Here is a 24,587-nt window from a genome sequence, read left to right on the forward strand (position 1 = left end):
CCCACATGGACGTCATCTAGCCTTTTGCTCGTCGTGTGTCAGGATGGCCGAGCGGTCGAAGGCGCTGTGTCGAGGTCGCAGTCTCCTCTGGCGGCGTGGGTTCAAATCCCGCTCCTGACAAAGCTTTGCAAATGAAGAATGCTTTATGTAGCGTTTGTTGAAACATGAGCAAATCAACCTCGTTAACAAAACAAGGGACTTGTCCTTTGGCAATTTCACCTCTGCGGTTGGGCTTGCGTTAACAGTGAAACTCACAGTGCTTGCAGCAGCAGTGGTGGTGTTGAGTGTTTCTTCACATGCAGCAAAGCATTGATGATACGACCAAAGAAAGCAATTTTGGAAACGGGCAAACATTATGCAATTCCTGTATGCAGTAAGGCCCGAAAAGCCTGCACATAGGGATTCTGCCACAAGGGGCTCGTCCGGGATTTGAACCCGGGACCTCTCGCACCCTAAGCGAGAATCATACCCCTAGACCAACGAGCCACAGAAACTAACTTTATTGCCTCTTTTTTTTCTTTTTTTCCTTCATTCGTCAGACTATAATTGAAAGCAAGGAACGCAATCACATTTTATGAATGAAGAGTAAGAAGCCTCTCCCATTTGTGTTGATAGTTGGATCTTTTCCCACAGTGGGAATTTAACCTCCGCACCACAGGTCACATTTCGCCGGCCAAAAGTGTCAAAGGTCAAGGCATTGGTGGTTCAGTGGTAGAATTCTCGCCTGCCACGCGGGAGGCCCGGGTTCGATTCCCGGCCAATGCACGTTGGTTTCCCAACTACTCTTAAGTTGTTTGAAAGGGTGAAGTCGCTCTTGGGCCTTCGCAGTACACTCGAGCTATTAGCTTATCTAAGCAGCATTTTGTCAGGCGGACAGAATTTAGGGGAAAGTCAAGGACCAAAGTTGCTTAGAAAAGCCCAGATATACAGTGGGCCGTGGTCTTTCTTAAGCCATTAACTGCCATTGCTAATGTACTTTTTGAATGACATCATTGGAAGACTTTCATTTCACTCAGCTAAATAAAAAGAAACTTTCTACTTACAAGTCTGATTTTCAATGGCAAATGTGCAAAGGAGCTGCCCTCGCTCAGCAGCAATTTCAGCTCTTTCCCCTCTAACGTTGACTGGGAAGAATGCTCATGCGAATGTGATGGCTGACAAACATCAGTTGTCTCATCCTCAAAATTATTGCCAATGAATCTCAGCCTTGCAAAGTGGAACTGGTGTGATTCTGTAGTTCCCAAATAGACATACAATTGCAGTAGTCAAACCAGTTCAAACACATTCCATATACAGCTCTTGACCTTCTGCACTCGCAAGGCAACGGTCAGGCTAGCTCCAATGCTACCCACACAACTAACCACGGGAGTGGTAATAGGAAGCATACCTTCCTCACATTCTCCCAATTTCTTATCCAAGGGATAATCTTCAGCTGAAGGCCATTTGTAAGCGATTGAAGAATTTTGTGAACATTTAATATCCTCCCCACATGGACGTCATCTAGCCTTTTGCTCGTCGTGTGTCAGGATGGCCGAGCGGTCGAAGGCGCTGTGTCGAGGTCGCAGTCTCCTCTGGCGGCGTGGGTTCAAATCCCGCTCCTGACAAAGCTTTGCAAATGAAGAATGCTTTATGTAGCGTTTGTTGAAACATGAGCAAATCAACCTCGTTAACAAAACAAGGGACTTGTCCTTTGGCAATTTCACCTCTGCGGTTGGGCTTGCGTTAACAGTGAAACTCACAGTGCTTGGAGCAGCAGTGGTGGTGTTGAGTGTTTCTTCACATGCAGCAAAGCATTGATGATACGACCAAAGAAAGCAATTTTGGAAACGGGCAAACATTATGCAATTCCTGTATGCAGTAAGGCCCGAAAAGCCTGCACATAGGGATTCTGCCACAAGGGGCTCGTCCGGGATTTGAACCAGGGACCTCTCGCACCCTAAGCGAGAATCATACCCCTAGACCAACGAGCCACAGAAACTAACTTTATTGCCTCTTTTTTTTCTTTTTTTCCTTCATTCGTCAGACTATAATTGAAAGCAAGGAACGCAATCACATTTTATGAATGAAGAGTAAGAAGCCTCTCCCATTTGTGTTGATAGTTGGATCTTTTCCCACAGTGGGAATTTAACCTCCGCACCACAGGTGACATTTCGCCGGCCAAAAGTGTCAAAGGTCAAGGCATTGGTGGTTCAGTGGTAGAATTCTCGCCTGCCACGCGGGAGGCCCGGGTTCGATTCCCGGCCAATGCACGTTGGTTTTCCAACTACTCTTAAGTTGTTTGAAAGAGTGAAGTCGCTCTTGGGCCTTCGCAGTACACTCGAGCTATTAGCTTATCTAAGCAGCATTTTGTCAGGCGGACAGAATTTAGGGGAAAGTCAAGGACCAAAGTTGCTTAGAAAAGCCCAGATATACAGTGGGCCGTGGTCTTTCTTAAGCCATTAACTGCCATTGCTAATGTACTTTTTGAATGACATCATTGGAAGACTTTCATTTCACTCAGCTAAATAAAAAGAAACTTTCTACTTACAAGTCTGATTTTCAATGGCAAATGTGCAAAGTAGCTGCCCTCGCTCAGCAGCAATTTCAGCTCTTTCCCCTCTAACGTTGACTGGGAAGAATGCTCATGCGAATGTGATGGCTGACAAACATCAGTTGTCTCATCCTCAAAATTATTGCCAATGAATCTCAGCCTTGCAAAGTGGAACTGGTGTGATTCTGTAGTTCCCAAATAGACATACAATTGCAGTAGTCAAACCAGGTCAAACACATTCCATATACAGCTCTTGACCTTCTGCACTCGCAAGGCAACGGTGAGGCTAGCTCCAATGCTACCCACACAACTAACCACGGGAGTGGTAATAGGAAGCATACCTTCCTCACATTCTCCCAATTTCTTATCCAAGGGATAATCTTCAGCTGAAGGCCATTTGTAAGCGATTGAAGAATTTTGTGAACATTTAATATCCTCCCCACATGGACGTCATCTAGCCTTTTGCTCGTCGTGTGTCAGGATGGCCGAGCGGTCGAAGGCGCTGTGTCGAGGTCGCAGTCTCCTCTGGCGGCGTGGGTTCAAATCCCGCTCCTGACAAAGCTTTGCAAATGAAAAATGCTTTATGTAGCGTTTGTTGAAACATGAGCAAATCAACCTCGTTAACAAAACAAGGGACTTGTCCTTTGGCAATTTCACCTCTGCGGTTGGGCTTGCGTTAACAGTGAAACTCACAGTGCTTGCAGCAGCAGTGGTGGTGTTGAGTGTTTCTTCACATGCAGCAAAGCATTGATGATACGACCAAAGAAAGCAATTTTGGAAACGGGCAAACATTATGCAATTCCTGTATGCAGTAAGGCTCGAAAAGCCTGCACATAGGGATTCTGCCACAAGGGGCTCGTCCGGGATTTGAACCCGGGACCTCTCGCACCCTAAGCGAGAATCATACCCCTAGACCAACGAGCCACAGAAACTAACTTTATTGCCTCTTTTTTTTCTTTTTTTCCTTCATTCGTCAGACTATAATTGAAAGCAAGGAACGCAATCACATTTTATGAATGAAGAGTAAGAAGCCTCTCCCATTTGTGTTGATAGTTGGATCTTTTCCCACAGTGGGAATTTAACCTCCGCACCACAGGTGACATTTTGCCGGCCAAAAGTGTCAAAGGTCAAGGCATTGGTGGTTCAGTGGTAGAATTCTCGCCTGCCACGCGGGAGGCCCGGGTTCGATTCCCGGCCAATGCACGTTGGTTTTCCAACTACTCTTAAGTTGTTTGAAAGAGTGAAGTCGCTCTTGGGCCTTCGCAGTACACTCGAGCTATTAGCTTATCTAAGCAGCATTTTGTCAGGCGGACAGAATTTAGGGGAAAGTCAAGGACCAAAGTTGCTTAGAAAAGCCCAGATATACAGTGGGCCGTGGTCTTTCTTAAGCCATTAACTGCCATTGCTAATGTACTTTTTGAATGACATCATTGGAAGACTTTCATTTCACTCAGCTAAATAAAAAGAAACTTTCTACTTACAAGTCTGATTTTCAATGGCAAATGTGCAAAGTAACTGCCCTCGCTCAGCAGCAATTTCAGCTCATTCCCCTCTAAAGTTGACTGGGAAGAATGCTCATGCGAATGTGATGGCTGACAAACATCAGTTGTCTCATCCTCAAAATTATTGCATATGAATCTCAGCCTTGCAAAGTGGAACTGATGTGATTCTGTACTTCCCAAATAGACATACAATTGCAGTAGTCAACCCAGGTCAAACACATTCCATATACAGCTCTTGACCTTCTGCACTCGCAAGGCAACGGTCAGGCTAGCTCCAAGGCTACCCACCCAACTAACCACGGGAGTGGTAATAGGAAGCATACCTTGCTCACATTCTCCCAATTTCTTATCTAGGGGATAATCTGCAGCGGAAGGCCGTTTTTAAGCGATTGAAGAATTTTTTGAGCATTTTATATCCTCCCCACATGGACGTCATCTAGCTTTTTCCTCATCGTGTGTCAGGATGGCCGAGTGGTCGAAGGCGCTGTGTCTAGGTCGCAGTCTCCTCTGGAGGCGTGGGTTCAAATCCCACTCCTGACACAGCTTTGCAAATGAAGACTGCATTATGTAGCGTTTGTCAAAACATGAGCAACGCAACCTTGTTAACAAAACAAGCGAATTGTCCTTTGGTAGTTTCAGCTCTGCTGTTGGGCTTGCGTTAACGCTGCAGCTTACAGCCGTGGTGTTGAGTGTTTCTTCACATGCAGCAAAGCATTGATGACACGACCAAAGAAAGCAATTTTGGAAACGGGCAAAAATTATGCAATTCCTGTATGCAGTAAGGCCCTGCAGGATGGAAAAGCCAGCACATAGGGATTATGCTACAAGGGGCTCGTCCGGGATTTGAACCCGGGACCTCTCGCACCCAAAGCGAGAATCATACCCCTAGACCAACGAGCCATATAGCTCCCACTTTTTGTTTGTTTTTTTTTGGTTTGTTTTTTTAACTTTTATTGTCATTCTTCCATCCTGTAACTAAGTCAAAACAGGGAAACTTGTTTCTACCACAACAAGAAAACTAACAACACGTGCAGGTTTGTAAAGCAGATTTTCTTCTCCCAAGGTCACACCCAACAGAATGGGTGCCTCAGGATTTCTGAGATCCGGTCATCCCCGTTTTTTGACTAGAGGTTTCCCAGACCTTCCGTTAGCTTGACGAGATGGAGGCCAGGCTATGCGTCATTTTTCTTACTGTAACTGGATAAACATTAACTTTCTAGCAGGTACAAAAAACAACTTAGCCTGACATTTTACGCTTGAACAAACTCCAACTAAATGAGTAGCCAATGAAACAGCCATCCCCTTTCACACAGGCCACCATGTCATTTTAACTACCATTGCTAATGTACTTTTTGAATGACATCGCTGGAAGACTTTCATTTCACTCAGCTAAATAAAAAGAAACTTTCTACTTACAAGTCTGATTTTCAATGGCAAATGTGCAAAGTAGCTGCCCTCGCTCAGCAGCAATTTCAGCTCTTTCCCCTCTAAAGTTGACTGGGAAGAATGCTCATGCGAATGTGATGGCTGACAAACATCAGTTGTCTCATCCTCAAAATTATTGCAAATGAATCTCAGCCTTGCAAAGTGGAACTGGTGTGATTCTGTAGTTCCCAAATAGACATACAATTGCAGTAGTCAAACCAGGTCAAACACATTCCATATACAGCTCTTGACCTTCTGCACTCGCAAGGCAACGGTCAGGCTAGCTCCAATGCTACCCACACAACTAACCACGGGAGTGGTAATAGGAAGCATACCTTCCTCACATTCTCCCAATTTCTTATCCAAGGGATAATCTTCAGCTGAAGGCCATTTGTAAGCGATTGAAGAATTTTGTGAACATTTAATATCCTCCCCACATGGACATCATCTAGCCTTTTGCTCGTCGTGTGTCAGGATGGCCGAGCGGTCGAAGGCGCTGTGTCGAGGTCGCAGTCTCCTCTGGAGGCGTGGGTTCAAATCCCGCTCCTGACAAAGCTTTGCAAATGAAAAATGCTTTACGTAGCGTTTGTTGAAACATGAGCAAATCAACCTCGTTAACAAAACAAGGGACTTGTCCTTTGGCAATTTCACCTCTGCTGTTGGGCTTGCGTTAACAGTGAAACTCACAGTGCTTGCAGCAGCAGTTGTGGTGTTGAGTGTTTCGTCACATGCAGCAAAGCATTGATGATACGACCAAAGAAAGCAATTTTGGAAACGGGCAAACATTATGCAATTCCTGTATGCAGTAAGGCCCGAAAAGCCTGCACATAGGGATTCTGCCACAAGGGGCTCGTCCGGGATTTGAACCCGGGCCCTCTCGCACCCTAAGCGAGAATCATACCCCTAGACCAACGAGCCACAGAAACTAACGTTATTGCCTCTTTTTTTCTTTTTTTCCTTCATTCTTCAGACTATAATTGAAAGCAAGGAACGCAATCACATTTTATGAATGAAGAGTAAGAAGCCTCTCCCATTCGTGTTGATAGTTGGATCTTTTCCCACAGTGGGAATTTAACCTCCGCACCACAAGTAACATTTCGCCGGCCAAAAGTGTCAAAGGTCAAGGCATTGGTGGTTCAGTGGTAGAATTCTCGCCTGCCACGCGGGAGGCCCGGGTTCGATTCCCGGCCAATGCACGTTGGTTTTCCAACTACTCTTAAGTTGTTTGAAAGAGTGAAGTCGCTCTTGGGCCTTCGCAGTACACTCGAGCTATTAGCTTATCTAAGCAGCATTTTGTCAGGCGGACAGAATTTAGGGGAAAGTCAAGGACCAAAGTTGCTTAGAAAAGCCCAGATATACAGTGGGCCGTGGTCTTTCTTAAGCCATTAACTGCCATTGCTAATGTACTTTTTGAATGACATCATTGGAAGACTTTCATTTCACTCAGCTAAATAAAAAGAAACTTTCTACTTACAAGTCTGATTTTCAATGGCAAATGTGCAAAGTAGCTGCCCTCGCTCAGCAGCAATTTCAGCTCTTTCCCCTCTAACGTTGACTGGGAAGAATGCTCATGCGAATGTGATGGCTGACAAACATCAGTTGTCTCATCCTCAAAATTATTGCAAATGAATCTCAGCCTTGCAAAGTGGAACTGGTGTGATTCTGTAGTTCCCAAATAGACATACAATTGCAGTAGTCAAACCAGGTCAAACACATTCCATATACAGCTCTTGACCTTCTGCACTCGCAAGGCAACGGTCAGGCTAGCTCCAATGCTACCCACCCAACTAACCACGGGAGTGGTAATAGGAAGCATACCTTCCTCACATTCTCCCAATTTCTTATCCAAGGGATAATCTTCAGCTGAAGGCCATTTGTAAGCGATTGAAGAATTTTGTGAACATTTAATATCCTCCCCACATGGACATCATCTAGCCTTTTGCTCGTCGTGTGTCAGGATGGCCGAGTGGTCGAAGGCGCTGTGTCTAGGTCGCAGTCTCCTCTGGAGGCGTGGGTTCAAATCCCACTCCTGACACAGCTTTGCAAATGAAGACTGCATTATGTAGCGTTTGTCAAAACATGAGCAACGCAACCTCGTTAACAAAACAAGCGGATTGTCCTTTGGTAGTTTCAGCTCTGCTGTTGGGCTTGCGTTAACGCTGCAGCTTACAGCAGTGGTGTTGAGTGTTTCTTCACATGCAGCAAAGCATTGATGACACGACCAAAGAAAGCAATTTTGGAAACGGGCAAACATTATGCAATTCCTGTATGCAGTAAGGCCCTGCAGGATCGAAAAACCCGCACATAGGGATTATGCTACAAGGGGCTCGTCCGGGATTTGAACCCGGGACCTCTCGCACCCAAAGCGAGAATCATACCCCTAGACCAACGAGCCATATAGCTCCCACTTTTTGTTTGTTTTTTTTAGGTTTGTTTTTTTAACTTTTATTGTCATTCTTCCATCCTGTAACTAAGTCAAAACAGGGAAACTTGTTTCTACCACAACAAGAAAACTAACAACACGTGCCGGTTTGTAAGGCAGATTTTCTTCTCCCAAGGTCACACCCAACAGAATGGGTGCCTCAGGATTTCTGAGATCCGGTCATCCCCGTTTTTTGACTAGAGGTTTCCCAGACCTTCCGTTAGCTTGACGAGATGGAGGCCAGGCTATGCGTCATTTTTCTTACTGTAACTGGATAAACATTAACTTTCTAGCAGGTACAAAAAACAACTTAGCCTGACATTTTACGCTTGAACAAACTCCAACTAAATGAGTAGCCAATGAAACAGCCATCCCCTTTCACACAGGCCACCATGTCATTTTAACTACCATTGCTAATGTACTTTTTGAATGACATCGCTGGAAGACTTTCATTTCACTCAGCTAAATAAAAAGAAACTTTCTACTTACAAGTCTGATTTTCAATGGCAAATGTGCAAAGTAGCTGCCCTCGCTCAGCAGCAATTTCAGCTCTTTCCCCTCTAACGTTGACTGGGAAGAATGCTCATGCGAATGTGATGGCTGACAAACATCAGTTGTCTCATCCTCAAAATTATTGCAAATGAATCTCAGCCTTGCAAAGTGGAACTGGTGTGATTCTGTAGTTCCCAAATAGACATACAATTGCAGTAGTCAAACCAGGTCAAACACATTCCATATACAGCTCTTGACCTTCTGCACTCGCAAGGCAACGGTGAGGCTAGCTCCAATGCTACCCACACAACTAACCACGGGAGTGGTAATAGGAAGCATACCTTCCTCACATTCTCCCAATTTCTTATCCAAGGGATAATCTTCAGCTGAAGGCCATTTGTAAGCGATTGAAGAATTTTGTGAACATTTAATATCCTCCCCACATGGACATCATCTAGCCTTTTGCTCGTCGTGTGTCAGGATGGCCGAGCGGTCGAAGGCGCTGTGTCCAGGTCGCAGTCTCCTCTGGAGGCGTGGGTTCAAATCCCGCTCCTGACAAAGCTTTGCAAATGAAAAATGCTTTACGTAGCGTTTGTTGAAACATGAGCAAATCAACCTCGTTAACAAAACAAGGGACTTGTCCTTTGGCAATTTCACCTCTGCTGTTGGGCTTGCGTTAACAGTGAAACTCACAGTGCTTGCAACAGCAGTTGTGGTGTTGAGTGTTTCTTCACATGCAGCAAAGCATTGATGATACGACCAAAGAAAGCAATTTTGGAAACGGGCAAACATTATGCAATTCCTGTATGCAGTAAGGCCCGAAAAGCCTGCACATAGGGATTCTGCCACAAGGGGCTCGTCCGGGATTTGAACCCGGGACCTCTCGCACCCTAAGCGAGAATCATACCCCTAGACCAACGAGCCAGAGAAACTAACGTTATTGCCTCTTTTTTTTCTTTTTTTCCTTCATTCTTCAGACTATAATTGAAAGCAAGGAACGCAATCACATTTTATGAATGAAGAGTAAGAAGCCTCTCCCATTCGTGTTGATAGTTGGATCTTTTCCCACAGTGGGAATTTAACCTCCGCACCACAAGTAACATTTCGCCGGCCAAAAGTGTCAAAGGTCAAGGCATTGGTGGTTCAGTGGTAGAATTCTCGCCTGCCACGCGGGAGGCCCGGGTTCGATTCCCGGCCAATGCACGTTGGTTTTCCAACTACTCTTAAGTTGTTTGAAAGAGTGAAGTCGCTCTTGGGCCTTCGCAGTACACTCGAGCTATTAGCTTATCTAAGCAGCATTTTGTCAGGCGGACAGAATTTAGGGGAAAGTCAAGGACCAAAGTTGCTTAGAAAAGGCCAGATATACAGTGGGCCGTGGTCTTTCTTAAGCCATTAACTGCCATTGCTAATGTACTTTTTGAATGACATCATTGGAAGACTTTCATTTCACTCAGCTAAATAAAAAGAAACTTTCTACTTACAAGTCTGATTTTCAATGGCAAATGTGCAAAGTAGCTGCCCTCGCTCAGCAGCAATTTCAGCTCATTCCCCTCTAAAGTTGACTGGGAAGAATGCTCATGCGAATGTGATGGCTGACAAACATCAGTTGTCTCATCCTCAAAATTATTGCATATGAATCTCAGCCTTGCAAAGTGGAACTGATGTGATTCTGTAGTTCCCAAATAGACATACAATTGCAGTAGTCAACCCAGGTCAAACACATTCCATATACAGCTCTTGACCTTCTGCACTCGCAAGGCAACGGTCAGGCTAGCTCCAAGGCTACCCACCCAACTAACCACGGGAGTGGTAATAGGAAGCATACCTTCCTCACATTCTCCCAATTTCTTATCCAAGGGATAATCTTCAGCTGAAGGCCATTTGTAAGCGATTGAAGAATTTTGTGAACATTTAATATCCTCCCCACATGGACATCATCTAGCCTTTTGCTCGTCGTGTGTCAGGATGGCCGAGCGGTCGAAGGCGCTGTGTCGAGGTCGCAGTCTCCTCTGGAGGCGTGGGTTCAAATCCCGCTCCTGACAAAGCTTTGCAAATGAAAAATGCTTTATGTAGCGTTTGTTGAAACATGAGCAAATCAACCTCGTTAACAAAACAAGGGACTTGTCCTTTGGCAATTTCACCTCTGCTGTTGGGCTTGCGTTAACAGTGAAACTCACAGTGCTTGCAACAGCAGTTGTGGTGTTGAGTGTTTCTTCACATGCAGCAAAGCATTGATGATACGACCAAAGAAAGCAATTTTGGAAACGGGCAAACATTATGCAATTCCTGTATGCAGTAAGGCCCGAAAAGCCTGCACATAGGGATTCTGCCACAAGGGGCTCGTCCGGGATTTGAACCCGGGACCTCTCGCACCCTAAGCGAGAATCATACCCCTAGACCAACGAGCCAGAGAAACTAACGTTATTGCCTCTTTTTTTTCTTTTTTTCCTTCATTCTTCAGACTATAATTGAAAGCAAGGAACGCAATCACATTTTATGAATGAAGAGTAAGAAGCCTCTCCCATTCGTGTTGATAGTTGGATCTTTTCCCACAGTGGGAATTTAACCTCCGCACCACAAGTAACATTTCGCCGGCCAAAAGTGTCAAAGGTCAAGGCATTGGTGGTTCAGTGGTAGAATTCTCGCCTGCCACGCGGGAGGCCCGGGTTCGATTCCCGGCCAATGCACGTTGGTTTTCCAACTACTCTTAAGTTGTTTGAAAGAGTGAAGTCGCTCTTGGGCCTTCGCAGTACACTCGAGCTATTAGCTTATCTAAGCAGCATTTTGTCAGGCGGACAGAATTTAGGGGAAAGTCAAGGACCAAAGTTGCTTAGAAAAGCCCAGATATACAGTGGGCCGTGGTCTTTCTTAAGCCATTAACTGCCATTGCTAATGTACTTTTTGAATGACATCATTGGAAGACTTTCATTTCACTCAGCTAAATAAAAAGAAACTTTCTACTTACAAGTCTGATTTTCAATGGCAAATGTGCAAAGTAGCTGCCCTCGCTCAGCAGCAATTTCAGCTCATTCCCCTCTAAAGTTGACTGGGAAGAATGCTCATGCGAATGTGATGGCTGACAAACATCAGTTGTCTCATCCTCAAAATTATTGCATATGAATCTCAGCCTTGCAAAGTGGAACTGATGTGATTCTGTAGTTCCCAAATAGACATACAATTGCAGTAGTCAACCCAGGTCAAACACATTCCATATACAGCTCTTGACCTTCTGCACTCGCAAGGCAACGGTCAGGCTAGCTCCAAGGCTACCCACCCAACTAACCACGGGAGTGGTAATAGGAAGCATACCTTGCTCACATTCTCCCAATTTCTTATCTAGGGGATAATCTGCAGCGGAAGGCCGTTTTTAAGCGATTGAAGAATTTTTTGAGCATTTTATATCCTCCCCACATGGACGTCATCTAGCTTTTTCCTCATCGTGTGTCAGGATGGCCGAGTGGTCGAAGGCGCTGTGTCTAGGTCGCAGTCTCCTCTGGAGGCGTGGGTTCAAATCCCACTCCTGACACAGCTTTGCAAATGAAGACTGCATTATGTAGCGTTTGTCAAAACATGAGCAACGCAACCTCGTTAACAAAACAAGCGAATTGTCCTTTGGTAGTTTCAGCTCTGCTGTTGGGCTTGCGTTAACGCTGCAGCTTACAGCAGTGGTGTTGAGTGTTTCTTCACATGCAGCAAAGCATTGATGACACGACCAAAGAAAGCAATTTTGGAAACGGGCAAACATTATGCAATTCCTGTATGCAGTAAGGCCCTGCAGGATCGAAAAGCCCGCACATAGGGATTATGCTACAAGGGGCTCGTCCGGGATTTGAACCCGGGACCTCTCGCACCCAAAGCGAGAATCATACCCCTAGACCAACGAGCCATATAGCTCCCACTTTTTGTTTGTTTTTTTTTGGTTTGTTTTTTTAACTTTTATTGTCATTCTTCCATCCTGTAACTAAGTCAAAACAGGGAAACTTGTTTCTACCACAACAAGAAAACTAACAACACGTGCAGGTTTGTAAGGCAGATTTTCTTCTCCCAAGGTCACACCCAACAGAATGGGTGCCTCAGGATTTCTGAGATCCGGTCATCCCCGTTTTTTGACTAGAGGTTTCCCAGACCTTCCGTTAGCTTGACGAGATGGAGGCCAGGCTATGCGTCATTTTTCTTACTGTAACTGGATAAACATTAACTTTCTAGCAGGTACAAAAAACAACTTAGCCTGACATTTTACGCTTGAACAAACTCCAACTAAATGAGTAGCCAATGAAACAGCCATCCCCTTTCACACAGGCCACCATGTCATTTTAACTACCATTGCTAATGTACTTTTTGAATGACATCGCTGGAAGACTTTCATTTCACTCAGCTAAATAAAAAGAAACTTTCTACTTACAAGTCTGATTTTCAATGGCAAATGTGCAAAGTAGCTGCCCTCGCTCAGCAGCAATTTCAGCTCTTTCCCCTCTAAAGTTGACTGGGAAGAATGCTCATGCGAATGTGATGGCTGACAAACATCAGTTGTCTCATCCTCACAATTATTGCAAATGAATCTCAGCCTTGCAAAGTGGAACTGGTGTGATTCTGTAGTTCCCAAATAGACATACAATTGCAGTAGTCAAACCAGGTCAAACACATTCCATATACAGCTCTTGACCTTCTGCACTCGCAAGGCAACGGTCAGGCTAGCTCCAATGCTACCCACACAACTAACCACGGGAGTGGTAATAGGAAGCATACCTTCCTCACATTCTCCCAATTTCTTATCCAAGGGATAATCTTCAGCTGAAGGCCATTTGTAAGCGATTGAAGAATTTTGTGAACATTTAATATCCTCCCCACATGGACGTCATCTAGCCTTTTGCTCGTCGTGTGTCAGGATGGCCGAGCGGTCGAAGGCGCTGTGTCGAGGTCGCAGTCTCCTCTGGAGGCGTGGGTTCAAATCCCGCTCCTGACAAAGCTTTGCAAATGAAAAATGCTTTATGTAGCGTTTGTTGAAACATGAGCAAATCAACCTCGTTAACAAAACAAGGGACTTGTCCTTTGGCAATTTCACCTCTGCTGTTGGGCTTGCGTTAACAGTGAAACTCACAGTGCTTGCAGCAGCAGTTGTGGTGTTGAGTGTTTCGTCACATGCAGCAAAGCATTGATGATACGACCAAAGAAAGCAATTTTGGAAAAAGGCAAACATTATGCAATTCCTGTATGCAGTAAGGCCCGAAAAGCCTGCACATAGGGATTCTGCCACAAGGGGCTCGTCCGGGATTTGAACCCGGGACCTCTCGCACCCTAAGCGAGAATCATACCCCTAGACCAACGAGCCAGAGAAACTAACGTTATTGCCTCTTTTTTTTCTTTTTTTCCTTCATTCTTCAGACTATAATTGAAAGCAAGGAACGCAATCACATTTTATGAATGAAGAGTAAGAAGCCTCTCCCATTCGTGTTGATAGTTGGATCTTTTCCCACAGTGGGAATTTAACCTCCGCACCACAAGTAACATTTCGCCGGCCAAAAGTGTCAAAGGTCAAAGCATTGGTGGTTCAGTGGTAGAATTCTCGCCTGCCACGCGGGAGGCCCGGGTTCGATTCCCGGCCAATGCACGTTGGTTTTCCAACTACTCTTAAGTTGTTTGAAAGAGTGAAGTCGCTCTTGGGCCTTCGCAGTACACTCGAGCTATTAGCTTAAATAAGCAGCATTTTGTCAGGCGGACAGAATTTAGGGGAAAGTCAAGGACCAAAGTTGCTTAGAAAAGCCCAGATATACAGTGGGCCGTGGTCTTTCTTAAGCCATTAACTGCCATTGCTAATGTACTTTTTGAATGACATCATTGGAAGACTTTCATTTCACTCAGCTAAATAAAAAGAAACTTTCTACTTACAAGTCTGATTTTCAATGGCAAATGTGCAAAGTAGCTGCCCTCGCTCAGCAGCAATTTCAGCTCATTCCCCTCTAACGTTGACTGGGAAGAATGCTCATGCGAATGTGATGGCTGACAAACATCAGTTGTCTCATCCTCAAAATTATTGCAAATGAATCTCAGCCTTGCAAAGTGGAACTGGTGTGATTCTGTAGTTCCCAAATAGACATACAATTGCAGTAGTCAAACCAGGTCAAACACATTCCATATACAGCTCTTGACCTTCTGCACTCGCAAGGCAACGGTCAGGCTAGCTCCAATGCTACCCACACAACTAACCACGGGAGTGGTAATAGGAAGCATACCTTCCTCACATTCTCCCAATTTCTTATCCAAGGGATAATCTTCAGCTGAAGGCCATTTGTAAGCGATTGAAGAATTTTGTGAACATTTAATATCCTCCCCACATGGACGTCATCTAGCCTTTTGCTCGTCGTGTGTCAGGATGGCCGAGCGGTCGAAGGCGCTGTGTCGAGGTCGCAGTCTCCTCTGGCGGCGTGGGTTCAAATCCCGCTCCTGACAAAGCTTTGCAAATGAAAAATGCTTTATGTAGCGTTTGTTGAAACATGAGCAAATCAACCTCGTTAACAAAACAAGGGACTTGTCCTTTGGCAATTTCACCTCTGCGGTTGGGCTTGCGTTAACAGTGAAACTCACAGTGCTTGCAGCAGCAGTGGTGGTGTTGAGTGTTTCTTCACATGCAGCAAAGCATTGATGATACGACCAAAGAAAGCAATTTTGGAAACGGGCAAACATTATGCAATTCCTGTATGCAGTAAGGCCCGAAAAGCCTGCACATAGGGATTCTGCCACAAGGGGCTCGTCCGGGATTTGAACCCGGGACCTCTCGCACCCTAAGCGAGAATCATACCCCTAGACCAACGAGCCACAGAAACTAACTTTATTGCCTCTTTTTTTTCTTTTTTTCCTTCATTCGTCAGACTATAATTGAAAGCAAGGAACGCAATCACATTTTATGAATGAAGAGTAAGAAGCCTCTCCCATTTGTGTTGATAGTTGGATCTTTTCCCACAGTGGGAATTTAACCTCCGCACCACAGGTGACATTTCGCCGGCCAAAAGTGTCAAAGGTCAAGGCATTGGTGGTTCAGTGGTAGAATTCTCGCCTGCCACGCGGGAGGCCCGGGTTCGATTCCCGGCCAATGCACGTTGGTTTTCCAACTACTCTTAAGTTGTTTGAAAGAGTGAAGTCGCTCTTGGGCCTTCGCAGTACACTCGAGCTATTAGCTTATCTAAGCAGCATTTTGTCAGGCGGACAGAATTTAGGGGAAAGTCAAGGACCAAAGTTGCTTAGAAAAGCCCAGATATACAGTGGGCCGTGGTCTTTCTTAAGCCATTAACTGCCATTGCTAATGTACTTTTTGAATGACATCATTGGAAGACTTTCATTTCACTCAGCTAAATAAAAAGAAACTTTCTACTTACAAGTCTGATTTTCAATGGCAAATGTGCAAAGTAGCTGCCCTCGCTCAGCAGCAATTTCAGCTCTTTCCCCTCTAACGTTGACTGGGACGAATGCTCATGCGAATGTGATGGCTGACAAACATCAGTTGTCTCATCCTCAAAATTATTGCAAATGAATCTCAGCCTTGCAAAGTGGAACTGGTGTGATTCTGTAGTTCCCAAATAGACATACAATTGCAGTAGTCAAACCAGGTCAAACACATTCCATATACAGCTCTTGACCTTCTGCACTCGCAAGGCAACGGTCAGGCTAGCTCCAATGCTACCCACACAACTAACCACGGGAGTGGTAATAGGAAGCATACCTTCCTCACATTCTCCCAATTTCTTATCCAAGGGATAATCTTCAGCTGAAGGCCATTTGTAAGCGATTGAAGAATTTTGTGAACATTTAATATCCTCCCCACATGGACGTCATCTAGCCTTTTGCTCGTCGTGTGTCAGGATGGCCGAGCGGTCGAAGGCGCTGTGTCGAGGTCGCAGTCTCCTCTGGAGGCGTGGGTTCAAATCCCGCTCCTGACAAAGCTTTGCAAATGAAAAATGCTTTATGTAGCGTTTGTTGAAACATGAGCAAATCAACCTCGTTAACAAAACAAGGGACTTGTCCTTTGGCAATTTCACCTCTGCTGTTGGGCTTGCGTTAACAGTGAAACTCACAGTGCTTGCAGCAGCAGTTGTGGTGTTGAGTGTTTCGTCACATGCAGCAAAGCATTGATGATACGACCAAAGAAAGCAATTTTGGAAACGGGCAAACATTATGCAATTCCTGTATGCAGTAAGGCCCGAAAAGCCTGCACATAGGGATTCTGCCACAAGGGGCTCGTCCGGGATTTGAACCCGGGACCTCTCGCACCCTAAGCGAGAATCATACCCCTAGACCAACGAGCCAGAGAAACTAAAGTTATTGCCTCTTTTTTTTCTTTTTTTCCTTCATTCTTCAGACTATAATTGAAAGCAAGGAACGCAATCACATTTTATGAATGAAGAGTAAGAAGCCTCTCCCATTCGTGTTGATAGTTGGATCTTTTCCCACAGTGGGAATTTAACCTCCGCACCACAAGTAACATTTCGCCGGCCAAAAGTGTCAAAGGTCAAGGCATTGGTGGTTCAGTGGTAGAATTCTCGCCTGCCACGCGGGAGGCCCGGGTTCGATTCCCGGCCAATGCACGTTGGTTTTCCAACTACTCTTAAGTTGTTTGAAAGAGTGAAGTCGCTCTTGGGCCTTCGCAGTACACTCGAGCTATTAGCTTATCTAAGCAGCATTTTGTCAGGCGGACAGAATTTAGGGGAAAGTCAAGGACCAAAGTTGCTTAGAAAAGCCCAGATATACAGTGGGCCGTGGTCTTTCTTAAGCCATTAACTGCCATTGCTAATGTACTTTTTGAATGACATCATTGGAAGACTTTCATTTCACTCAGCTAAATAAAAAGAAACTTTCTACTTACAAGTCTGATTTTCAATGGCAAATGTGCAAAGTAGCTGCCCTCGCTCAGCAGCAATTTCAGCTCATTCCCCTCTAAAGTTGACTGGGAAGAATGCTCATGCGAATGTGATGGCTGACAAACATCAGTTGTCTCATCCTCAAAATTATTGCATATGAATCTCAGCCTTGCAAAGTGGAACTGATGTGATTCTGTAGTTCCCAAATAGACATACAATTGCAGTAGTCAACCCAGGTCAAACACATTCCATATACAGCTCTTGACCTTCTGCACTCGCAAGGCAACGGTCAGGCTAGCTCCAAGGCTACCCACCCAACTAACCACGGGAGTGGTAATAGGAAGCATACCTTGCTCACATTCTCCCAATTTCTTATCTAGGGGATAATCTGCAGCGGAAGGCCGTTTTTAAGCGATTGAAGAATTTTTTGAGCATTTTATATCCTCCCCACATGGACGTCATCTAGCTTTTTCCTCATCGTGTGTCAGGATGGCCGAGCGGTCGAAGGCGCTGTGTCTAGGTCGCAGTCTCCTCTGGAGGCGTGGGTTCAAATCCCACTCCTGACACAGCTTTGCAAATGAAGACTGCATTATGTAGCGTTTGTCAAAACATGAGCAACGCAACCTCGTTAACAAAACAAGCGAATTGTCCTTTGGTAGTTTCAGCTCTGCTGTTGGGCTTGCGTTAACGCTGCAGCTTACAGCAGTGGTGTTGAGTGTTTCTTCACATGCAGCAAAGCATTGATGACACGACCAAAGAAAGCAATTTTGGAAACGGGCAAACATTATGCAATTCCTGTATGCAGTAAGGCCCTGCAGGATCGAAAAGCCCGCACATAGGGATTATGCTACAAGGGGCTCGTCCGGGATTTGAACCCGGGACCTCTCGCACCCAAAGCGAGAATCATACCCCTAGACCAACGAGCCATATAGCTCCCACTTTTTGTTTGTTTTTTTTTGGTTTGTTTTTTTAACTTTTATTGTCATTCTTCCATCCTGTAACTAAGTCAAAACAGGGAAACTTGTTTCTACCACAACAAGAAAACTAACAACACGTGCAGGTTTGTAAGGCAGATTTTCTTCTCCCAAGGTCACACCCAACAGAATGGGTGCCTCAGGATTTCTGAGATCCGGTCATCCCCGTTTTTTGACTAGAGGTTTCCCAGACCTTCCGTTAGCTTGACGAGATGGAGGCCAGGCTATGCGTCATTTTTCTTACTGTAACTGGATAAACATTAACTTTCTAGCAGGTACAAAAAACAACTTAGCCTGACATTTTACGCTTGAACAAACTCCAACTAAATGAGTAGCCAATGAAACAGCCATCCCCTTTCACACAGGCCACCATGTCATTTTAACTACCATTGCTAATGTACTTTTTGAATGACATCGCTGGAAGACTTTCATTTCACTCAGCTAAATAAAAAGAAACTTTCTACTTACAAGTCTGATTTTCAATGGCAAATGTGCAAAGTAGCTGCCCTCGCTCAGCAGCAATTTCAGCTCTTTCCCCTCTAAAGTTGACTGGGAAGAATGCTCATGCGAATGTGATGGCTGACAAACATCAGTTGTCTCATCCTCACAATTATTGCAAATGAATCTCAGCCTTGCAAAGTGGAACTGGTGTGATTCTGTAGTTCCCAAATAGACATACAATTGCAGTAGTCAAACCAGGTCAAACACATTCCATATACAGCTCTTGACCTTCTGCACTCGCAAGGCAACGGTCAGGCTAGCTCCAATGCTACCCACACAACTAACCACGGGAGTGGTAATAGGAAGCATACCTTCCTCACATTCTCCCAATTTCTTATCCAAGGGATAATCTTCAGCTGAAGGCCATTTGTAAGCGATTGAAGAATTTTGTGAACATTTAATATCCTCCCCACATGGACGTCATCTAGCCTTTTGCTCGTCGTGTGTCAGGATGGCCGAGCGGTCGAAGGCGCTGTGTCGAGGTCGCAGTCTCCTCTGGAGGCGTGGGTTCAAATCCCGCTCCTGACAAAGCTTTGCAAATGAAAAATGCTTTATGTAGCGTTTGTTGAAACATGAGCAAATCAACCTCGTTAACAAAACAAGGGACTTGTCCTTTGGCAATTTCACCTCTGCTGTTGGGCTTGCGTTAACAGTGAAACTCACAGTGCTTGCAGCAGCAGTTGTGGTGTTGAGTGTTTCGTCACATGCAGCAAAGCATTGATGATACGACCAAAGAAAGCAATTTTGGAAAAAGGCAAACATTATGCAATTCCTGTATGCAGTAAGGCCCGAAAAGCCTGCACATAGGGATTCTGCCACAAGGGGCTCGTCCGGGATTTGAACCCGGGACCTCTCGCACCCTAAGCGAGAATCATACCCCTAGACCAACGAGCCAGAGAAACTAACGTTATTGCCTTTTTTTTTCTTTTTTTCCTTCATTCTTCAGACTATAATTGAAAGCAAGGAACGCAATCACATTTTATGAATGAAGAGTAAGAAGCCTCTCCCATTCGTGTTGATAGTTGGATCTTTTCCCACAGTGGGAATTTAACCTCCGCACCACAAGTAACATTTCGCCGGCCAAAAGTGTCAAAGGTCAAAGCATTGGTGGTTCAGTGGTAGAATTCTCGCCTGCCACGCGGGAGGCCCGGGTTCGATTCCCGGCCAATGCACGTTGGTTTTCCAACTACTCTTAAGTTGTTTGAAAGAGTGAAGTCGCTCTTGGGCCTTCGCAGTACACTCGAGCTATTAGCTTATCTAAGCAGCATTTTGTCAGGCGGACAGAATTTAGGGGAAAGTCAAGGACCAAAGTTGCTTAGAAAAGCCCAGATATACAGTGGGCCGTGGTCTTTCTTAAGCCATTAACTGCCATTGCTAATGTACTTTTTGAATGACATCATTGGAAGACTTTCATTTCACTCAGCTAAATAAAAAGAAACTTTCTACTTACAAGTCTGATTTTCAATGGCAAATGTGCAAAGTAGCTGCCCTCGCTCAGCAGCAATTTCAGCTCATTCCCCTCTAACGTTGACTGGGAAGAATGCTCATGCGAATGTGATGGCTGACAAACATCAGTTGTCTCATCCTCAAAATTATTGCAAATGAATCTCAGCCTTGCAAAGTGGAACTGGTGTGATTCTGTAGTTCCCAAATAGACATACAATTGCAGTAGTCAAACCAGGTCAAACACATTCCATATACAGCTCTTGACCTTCTGCACTCGCAAGGCAACGGTCAGGCTAGCTCCAATGCTACCCACACAACTAACCACGGGAGTGGTAATAGGAAGCATACCTTCCTCACATTCTCCCAATTTCTTATCCAAGGGATAATCTTCAGCTGAAGGCCATTTGTAAGCGATTGAAGAATTTTGTGAACATTTAATATCCTCCCCACATGGACGTCATCTAGCCTTTTGCTCGTCGTGTGTCAGGATGGCCGAGCGGTCGAAGGCGCTGTGTCGAGGTCGCAGTCTCCTCTGGCGGCGTGGGTTCAAATCCCGCTCCTGACAAAGCTTTGCAAATGAAAAATGCTTTATGTAGCGTTTGTTGAAACATGAGCAAATCAACCTCGTTAACAAAACAAGGGACTTGTCCTTTGGCAATTTCACCTCTGCGGTTGGGCTTGCGTTAACAGTGAAACTCACAGTGCTTGCAGCAGCAGTGGTGGTGTTGAGTGTTTCTTCACATGCAGCAAAGCATTGATGATACGACCAAAGAAAGCAATTTTGGAAACGGGCAAACATTATGCAATTCCTGTATGCAGTAAGGCCCGAAAAGCCTGCACATAGGGATTCTGCCACAAGGGGCTCGTCCGGGATTTGAACCCGGGACCTCTCGCACCCTAAGCGAGAATCATACCCCTAGACCAACGAGCCACAGAAACTAACTTTATTGCCTCTTTTTTTTCTTTTTTTCCTTCATTCGTCAGACTATAATTGAAAGCAAGGAACGCAATCACATTTTATGAATGAAGAGTAAGAAGCCTCTCCCATTTGTGTTGATAGTTGGATCTTTTCCCACAGTGGGAATTTAACCTCCGCACCACAGGTGACATTTCGCCGGCCAAAAGTGTCAAAGGTCAAGGCATTGGTGGTTCAGTGGTAGAATTCTCGCCTGCCACGCGGGAGGCCCGGGTTCGATTCCCGGCCAATGCACGTTGGTTTTCCAACTACTCTTAAGTTGTTTGAAAGAGTGAAGTCGCTCTTGGGCCTTCGCAGTACACTCGAGCTATTAGCTTATCTAAGCAGCATTTTGTCAGGCGGACAGAATTTAGGGGAAAGTCAAGGACCAAAGTTGCTTAGAAAAGCCCAGATATACAGTGGGCCGTGGTCTTTCTTAAGCCATTAACTGCCATTGCTAATGTACTTTTTGAATGACATCATTGGAAGACTTTCATTTCACTCAGCTAAATAAAAAGAAACTTTCTACTTACAAGTCTGATTTTCAATGGCAAATGTGCAAAGTAGCTGCCCTCGCTCAGCAGCAATTTCAGCTCTTTCCCCTCTAACGTTGACTGGGAAGAATGCTCATGCGAATGTGATGGCTGACAAACATCAGTTGTCTCATCCTCAAAATTATTGCAAATGAATCTCAGCCTTGCAAAGTGGAACTGGTGTGATTCTGTAGTTCCCAAATAGACATACAATTGCAGTAGTCAAACCAGGTCAAACACATTCCATATACAGCTCTTGACCTTCTGCACTCGCAAGGCAACGGTCAGGCTAGCTCCAATGCTACCCACACAACTAACCACGGGAGTGGTAATAGGAAGCATACCTTCCTCACATTCTCCCAATTTCTTATCCAAGGGATAATCTTCAGCTGAAGGCCATTTGTAAGCGATTGAAGAATTTTGTGAACATTTAATATCCTCCCCACATGGACGTCATCTAGCCTTTTGCTCGTCGTGTGTCAGGATGGCCGAGCGGTCGAAGGCGCTGTGTCGAGGTCGCAGTCTCCTCTGGAGGCGTGGGTTCAAATCCCGCTCCTGACAAAGCTTTGCAAATGAAAAATGCTTTATGTAGCGTTTGTTGAAACATGAGCAAATCAACCTCGTTAACAAAACAAGGGACTTGTCCTTTGGCAATTTCACCTCTGCTGTTGGGCTTGCGTTAACAGTGAAACTCACAGTGCTTGCAGCAGCAGTTGTGGTGTTGAGTGTTTCGTCACATGCAGCAAAGCATTGATGATACGACCAAAGAAAGCAATTTTGGAAACGGGCAAACATTATGCAATTCCTGTATGCAGTAAGGCCCGAAAAGCCTGCACATAGGGATTCTGCCACAAGGGGCTCGTCCGGGATTTGAACCCGGGACCTCTCGCACCCTAAGCGAGAATCATACCCCTAGACCAACGAGCCAGAGAAACTAAAGTTATTGCCTCTTTTTTTTCTTTTTTTCCTTCATTCTTCAGACTATAATTGAAAGCAAGGAACGCAATCACATTTTATGAATGAAGAGTAAGAAGCCTCTCCCATTCGTGTTGATAGTTGGATCTTTTCCCACAGTGGGAATTTAACCTCCGCACCACAAGTAACATTTCGCCGGCCAAAAGTGTCAAAGGTCAAGGCATTGGTGGTTCAGTGGTAGAATTCTCGCCTGCCACGCGGGAGGCCCGGGTTCGATTCCCGGCCAATGCACGTTGGTTTTCCAACTACTCTTAAGTTGTTTGAAAGAGTGAAGTCGCTCTTGGGCCTTCGCAGTACACTCGAGCTATTAGCTTATCTAAGCAGCATTTTGTCAGGCGGACAGAATTTAGGGGAAAGTCAAGGACCAAAGTTGCTTAGAAAAGCCCAGATATACAGTGGGCCGTGGTCTTTCTTAAGCCATTAACTGCCATTGCTAATGTACTTTTTGAATGACATCATTGGAAGACTTTCATTTCACTCAGCTAAATAAAAAGAAACTTTCTACTTACAAGTCTGATTTTCAATGGCAAATGTGCAAAGTAGCTGCCCTCGCTCAGCAGCAATTTCAGCTCATTCCCCTCTAAAGTTGACTGGGAAGAATGCTCATGCGAATGTGATGGCTGACAAACATCAGTTGTCTCATCCTCAAAATTATTGCATATGAATCTCAGCCTTGCAAAGTGGAACTGATGTGATTCTGTAGTTCCCAAATAGACATACAATTGCAGTAGTCAACCCAGGTCAAACACATTCCATATACAGCTCTTGACCTTCTGCACTCGCAAGGCAACGGTCAGGCTAGCTCCAAGGCTACCCACCCAACTAACCACGGGAGTGGTAATAGGAAGCATACCTTGCTCACATTCTCCCAATTTCTTATCTAGGGGATAATCTGCAGCGGAAGGCCGTTTTTAAGCGATTGAAGAATTTTTTGAGCATTTTATATCCTCCCCACATGGACGTCATCTAGCTTTTTCCTCATCGTGTGTCAGGATGGCCGAGTGGTCGAAGGCGCTGTGTCTAGGTCGCAGTCTCCTCTGGAGGCGTGGGTTCAAATCCCACTCCTGACACAGCTTTGCAAATGAAGACTGCATTATGTAGCGTTTGTCAAAACATGAGCAACGCAACCTCGTTAACAAAACAAGCGAATTGTCCTTTGGTACTTTCAGCTCTGCTGTTGGGCTTGCGTTAACGCTGCAGCTTACAGCAGTGGTGTTGAGTGTTTCTTCACATGCAGCAAAGCATTGATGACACGACCAAAGAAAGCAATTTTGGAAACGGGCAAACATTATGCAATTCCTGTATGCAGTAAGGCCCTGCAGGATCGAAAAGCCCGCACATAGGGATTATACTACAAGGGGCTCGTCCGGGATTTGAACCCGGGACCTCTCGCACCCAAAGCGAGAATCATACCCCTAGACCAACGAGCCACAGAAACTAACTTTATTGCCTCTTTTTTTTCTTTTTTTCCTTCATTCGTCAGACTATAATTGAAAGCAAGGAACGCAATCACATTTTATGAATGAAGAGTAAGAAGCCTCTCCCATTTGTGTTGATAGTTGGATCTTTTCCCACAGTGGGAATTTAACCTCCGCACCACAGGTCACATTTGGCCGGCCAAAAGTGTCAAAGGTCAAGGCATTGGTGGTTCAGTGGTAGAATTCTCGCCTGCCACGCGGGAGGCCCGGGTTCGATTCCCGGCCAATGCACGTTGGTTTTCCAACTACTCTTAAGTTGTTTGAAAGAGTGAAGTCGCTCTTGGGCCTTCGCAGTACACTCGAGCTATTAGCTTATCTAAGCAGCATTTTGTCAGGCGGACAGAATTTAGGGGAAAGTCAAGGACCAAAGTTGCTTAGAAAAGCCCAGATATACAGTGGGCCGTGGTCTTTCTTAAGCCATTAACTGCCATTGCTAATGTACTTTTTGAATGACATCATTGGAAGACTTTCATTTCACTCAGCTAAATAAAAAGAAACTTTCTAC

General features: G+C 45.1%; 47 non-coding genes across 47 annotated transcripts; 30 read left to right on the top strand and 17 right to left on the bottom strand.

Annotated features, from left to right (window-relative positions):
* Positions 1-37: 37 nt before the first annotated feature.
* Positions 38-120, top strand: trnal-gag (transfer RNA leucine (anticodon GAG)). Its single transcript has one exon. It is a non-coding gene; the product is annotated as a tRNA-Leu (tRNA).
* Positions 121-414: 294 nt separating this feature from the next.
* trnap-agg (transfer RNA proline (anticodon AGG)) lies at positions 415-486 on the bottom strand. Its single transcript has one exon. It is a non-coding gene; the product is annotated as a tRNA-Pro (tRNA).
* Positions 487-694: 208 nt separating this feature from the next.
* trnag-gcc (transfer RNA glycine (anticodon GCC)) lies at positions 695-765 on the top strand. The gene has a single exon. It is a non-coding gene; the product is annotated as a tRNA-Gly (tRNA).
* Positions 766-1,521: 756 nt separating this feature from the next.
* On the top strand, positions 1,522-1,604 carry trnal-gag (transfer RNA leucine (anticodon GAG)). Its single transcript has one exon. It is a non-coding gene; the product is annotated as a tRNA-Leu (tRNA).
* A 294-nt stretch (positions 1,605-1,898) lies between these two features.
* trnap-agg (transfer RNA proline (anticodon AGG)) lies at positions 1,899-1,970 on the bottom strand. Its single transcript has one exon. It is a non-coding gene; the product is annotated as a tRNA-Pro (tRNA).
* Positions 1,971-2,178: 208 nt separating this feature from the next.
* On the top strand, positions 2,179-2,249 carry trnag-gcc (transfer RNA glycine (anticodon GCC)). The gene has a single exon. It is a non-coding gene; the product is annotated as a tRNA-Gly (tRNA).
* Positions 2,250-3,005: 756 nt separating this feature from the next.
* trnal-gag (transfer RNA leucine (anticodon GAG)) lies at positions 3,006-3,088 on the top strand. The gene has a single exon. It is a non-coding gene; the product is annotated as a tRNA-Leu (tRNA).
* A 294-nt stretch (positions 3,089-3,382) lies between these two features.
* On the bottom strand, positions 3,383-3,454 carry trnap-agg (transfer RNA proline (anticodon AGG)). Its single transcript has one exon. It is a non-coding gene; the product is annotated as a tRNA-Pro (tRNA).
* A 208-nt stretch (positions 3,455-3,662) lies between these two features.
* trnag-gcc (transfer RNA glycine (anticodon GCC)) lies at positions 3,663-3,733 on the top strand. The gene has a single exon. It is a non-coding gene; the product is annotated as a tRNA-Gly (tRNA).
* A 756-nt stretch (positions 3,734-4,489) lies between these two features.
* trnal-uag (transfer RNA leucine (anticodon UAG)) lies at positions 4,490-4,572 on the top strand. The gene has a single exon. It is a non-coding gene; the product is annotated as a tRNA-Leu (tRNA).
* Positions 4,573-4,860: 288 nt separating this feature from the next.
* Positions 4,861-4,932, bottom strand: trnap-ugg (transfer RNA proline (anticodon UGG)). The gene has a single exon. It is a non-coding gene; the product is annotated as a tRNA-Pro (tRNA).
* Positions 4,933-5,926: 994 nt separating this feature from the next.
* Positions 5,927-6,009, top strand: trnal-gag (transfer RNA leucine (anticodon GAG)). The gene has a single exon. It is a non-coding gene; the product is annotated as a tRNA-Leu (tRNA).
* Positions 6,010-6,303: 294 nt separating this feature from the next.
* On the bottom strand, positions 6,304-6,375 carry trnap-agg (transfer RNA proline (anticodon AGG)). Its single transcript has one exon. It is a non-coding gene; the product is annotated as a tRNA-Pro (tRNA).
* Positions 6,376-6,582: 207 nt separating this feature from the next.
* Positions 6,583-6,653, top strand: trnag-gcc (transfer RNA glycine (anticodon GCC)). The gene has a single exon. It is a non-coding gene; the product is annotated as a tRNA-Gly (tRNA).
* Positions 6,654-7,409: 756 nt separating this feature from the next.
* On the top strand, positions 7,410-7,492 carry trnal-uag (transfer RNA leucine (anticodon UAG)). Its single transcript has one exon. It is a non-coding gene; the product is annotated as a tRNA-Leu (tRNA).
* A 288-nt stretch (positions 7,493-7,780) lies between these two features.
* Positions 7,781-7,852, bottom strand: trnap-ugg (transfer RNA proline (anticodon UGG)). Its single transcript has one exon. It is a non-coding gene; the product is annotated as a tRNA-Pro (tRNA).
* Positions 7,853-8,846: 994 nt separating this feature from the next.
* On the top strand, positions 8,847-8,929 carry trnal-cag (transfer RNA leucine (anticodon CAG)). Its single transcript has one exon. It is a non-coding gene; the product is annotated as a tRNA-Leu (tRNA).
* A 294-nt stretch (positions 8,930-9,223) lies between these two features.
* trnap-agg (transfer RNA proline (anticodon AGG)) lies at positions 9,224-9,295 on the bottom strand. Its single transcript has one exon. It is a non-coding gene; the product is annotated as a tRNA-Pro (tRNA).
* Positions 9,296-9,503: 208 nt separating this feature from the next.
* trnag-gcc (transfer RNA glycine (anticodon GCC)) lies at positions 9,504-9,574 on the top strand. Its single transcript has one exon. It is a non-coding gene; the product is annotated as a tRNA-Gly (tRNA).
* A 756-nt stretch (positions 9,575-10,330) lies between these two features.
* On the top strand, positions 10,331-10,413 carry trnal-gag (transfer RNA leucine (anticodon GAG)). The gene has a single exon. It is a non-coding gene; the product is annotated as a tRNA-Leu (tRNA).
* A 294-nt stretch (positions 10,414-10,707) lies between these two features.
* trnap-agg (transfer RNA proline (anticodon AGG)) lies at positions 10,708-10,779 on the bottom strand. Its single transcript has one exon. It is a non-coding gene; the product is annotated as a tRNA-Pro (tRNA).
* Positions 10,780-10,987: 208 nt separating this feature from the next.
* On the top strand, positions 10,988-11,058 carry trnag-gcc (transfer RNA glycine (anticodon GCC)). The gene has a single exon. It is a non-coding gene; the product is annotated as a tRNA-Gly (tRNA).
* A 756-nt stretch (positions 11,059-11,814) lies between these two features.
* trnal-uag (transfer RNA leucine (anticodon UAG)) lies at positions 11,815-11,897 on the top strand. Its single transcript has one exon. It is a non-coding gene; the product is annotated as a tRNA-Leu (tRNA).
* A 288-nt stretch (positions 11,898-12,185) lies between these two features.
* Positions 12,186-12,257, bottom strand: trnap-ugg (transfer RNA proline (anticodon UGG)). The gene has a single exon. It is a non-coding gene; the product is annotated as a tRNA-Pro (tRNA).
* A 994-nt stretch (positions 12,258-13,251) lies between these two features.
* On the top strand, positions 13,252-13,334 carry trnal-gag (transfer RNA leucine (anticodon GAG)). The gene has a single exon. It is a non-coding gene; the product is annotated as a tRNA-Leu (tRNA).
* A 294-nt stretch (positions 13,335-13,628) lies between these two features.
* On the bottom strand, positions 13,629-13,700 carry trnap-agg (transfer RNA proline (anticodon AGG)). Its single transcript has one exon. It is a non-coding gene; the product is annotated as a tRNA-Pro (tRNA).
* A 208-nt stretch (positions 13,701-13,908) lies between these two features.
* trnag-gcc (transfer RNA glycine (anticodon GCC)) lies at positions 13,909-13,979 on the top strand. Its single transcript has one exon. It is a non-coding gene; the product is annotated as a tRNA-Gly (tRNA).
* A 756-nt stretch (positions 13,980-14,735) lies between these two features.
* On the top strand, positions 14,736-14,818 carry trnal-gag (transfer RNA leucine (anticodon GAG)). Its single transcript has one exon. It is a non-coding gene; the product is annotated as a tRNA-Leu (tRNA).
* Positions 14,819-15,112: 294 nt separating this feature from the next.
* On the bottom strand, positions 15,113-15,184 carry trnap-agg (transfer RNA proline (anticodon AGG)). Its single transcript has one exon. It is a non-coding gene; the product is annotated as a tRNA-Pro (tRNA).
* Positions 15,185-15,392: 208 nt separating this feature from the next.
* Positions 15,393-15,463, top strand: trnag-gcc (transfer RNA glycine (anticodon GCC)). The gene has a single exon. It is a non-coding gene; the product is annotated as a tRNA-Gly (tRNA).
* Positions 15,464-16,219: 756 nt separating this feature from the next.
* On the top strand, positions 16,220-16,302 carry trnal-gag (transfer RNA leucine (anticodon GAG)). Its single transcript has one exon. It is a non-coding gene; the product is annotated as a tRNA-Leu (tRNA).
* A 294-nt stretch (positions 16,303-16,596) lies between these two features.
* On the bottom strand, positions 16,597-16,668 carry trnap-agg (transfer RNA proline (anticodon AGG)). Its single transcript has one exon. It is a non-coding gene; the product is annotated as a tRNA-Pro (tRNA).
* A 208-nt stretch (positions 16,669-16,876) lies between these two features.
* On the top strand, positions 16,877-16,947 carry trnag-gcc (transfer RNA glycine (anticodon GCC)). The gene has a single exon. It is a non-coding gene; the product is annotated as a tRNA-Gly (tRNA).
* Positions 16,948-17,703: 756 nt separating this feature from the next.
* trnal-uag (transfer RNA leucine (anticodon UAG)) lies at positions 17,704-17,786 on the top strand. Its single transcript has one exon. It is a non-coding gene; the product is annotated as a tRNA-Leu (tRNA).
* A 288-nt stretch (positions 17,787-18,074) lies between these two features.
* trnap-ugg (transfer RNA proline (anticodon UGG)) lies at positions 18,075-18,146 on the bottom strand. The gene has a single exon. It is a non-coding gene; the product is annotated as a tRNA-Pro (tRNA).
* A 994-nt stretch (positions 18,147-19,140) lies between these two features.
* On the top strand, positions 19,141-19,223 carry trnal-gag (transfer RNA leucine (anticodon GAG)). Its single transcript has one exon. It is a non-coding gene; the product is annotated as a tRNA-Leu (tRNA).
* A 294-nt stretch (positions 19,224-19,517) lies between these two features.
* Positions 19,518-19,589, bottom strand: trnap-agg (transfer RNA proline (anticodon AGG)). The gene has a single exon. It is a non-coding gene; the product is annotated as a tRNA-Pro (tRNA).
* A 207-nt stretch (positions 19,590-19,796) lies between these two features.
* Positions 19,797-19,867, top strand: trnag-gcc (transfer RNA glycine (anticodon GCC)). Its single transcript has one exon. It is a non-coding gene; the product is annotated as a tRNA-Gly (tRNA).
* Positions 19,868-20,623: 756 nt separating this feature from the next.
* On the top strand, positions 20,624-20,706 carry trnal-gag (transfer RNA leucine (anticodon GAG)). Its single transcript has one exon. It is a non-coding gene; the product is annotated as a tRNA-Leu (tRNA).
* Positions 20,707-21,000: 294 nt separating this feature from the next.
* On the bottom strand, positions 21,001-21,072 carry trnap-agg (transfer RNA proline (anticodon AGG)). The gene has a single exon. It is a non-coding gene; the product is annotated as a tRNA-Pro (tRNA).
* Positions 21,073-21,280: 208 nt separating this feature from the next.
* trnag-gcc (transfer RNA glycine (anticodon GCC)) lies at positions 21,281-21,351 on the top strand. The gene has a single exon. It is a non-coding gene; the product is annotated as a tRNA-Gly (tRNA).
* Positions 21,352-22,107: 756 nt separating this feature from the next.
* Positions 22,108-22,190, top strand: trnal-gag (transfer RNA leucine (anticodon GAG)). The gene has a single exon. It is a non-coding gene; the product is annotated as a tRNA-Leu (tRNA).
* Positions 22,191-22,484: 294 nt separating this feature from the next.
* Positions 22,485-22,556, bottom strand: trnap-agg (transfer RNA proline (anticodon AGG)). Its single transcript has one exon. It is a non-coding gene; the product is annotated as a tRNA-Pro (tRNA).
* Positions 22,557-22,764: 208 nt separating this feature from the next.
* trnag-gcc (transfer RNA glycine (anticodon GCC)) lies at positions 22,765-22,835 on the top strand. Its single transcript has one exon. It is a non-coding gene; the product is annotated as a tRNA-Gly (tRNA).
* A 756-nt stretch (positions 22,836-23,591) lies between these two features.
* On the top strand, positions 23,592-23,674 carry trnal-uag (transfer RNA leucine (anticodon UAG)). The gene has a single exon. It is a non-coding gene; the product is annotated as a tRNA-Leu (tRNA).
* Positions 23,675-23,962: 288 nt separating this feature from the next.
* On the bottom strand, positions 23,963-24,034 carry trnap-ugg (transfer RNA proline (anticodon UGG)). Its single transcript has one exon. It is a non-coding gene; the product is annotated as a tRNA-Pro (tRNA).
* Positions 24,035-24,242: 208 nt separating this feature from the next.
* On the top strand, positions 24,243-24,313 carry trnag-gcc (transfer RNA glycine (anticodon GCC)). Its single transcript has one exon. It is a non-coding gene; the product is annotated as a tRNA-Gly (tRNA).
* Positions 24,314-24,587: the final 274 nt, after the last annotated feature.

Source organism: Lampris incognitus, chromosome 6 (genome assembly GCF_029633865.1).
Source record: "Lampris incognitus isolate fLamInc1 chromosome 6, fLamInc1.hap2, whole genome shotgun sequence".
In the NCBI taxonomy this organism is placed as follows: Eukaryota; Metazoa; Chordata; class Actinopteri; order Lampriformes; family Lampridae; genus Lampris; species Lampris incognitus.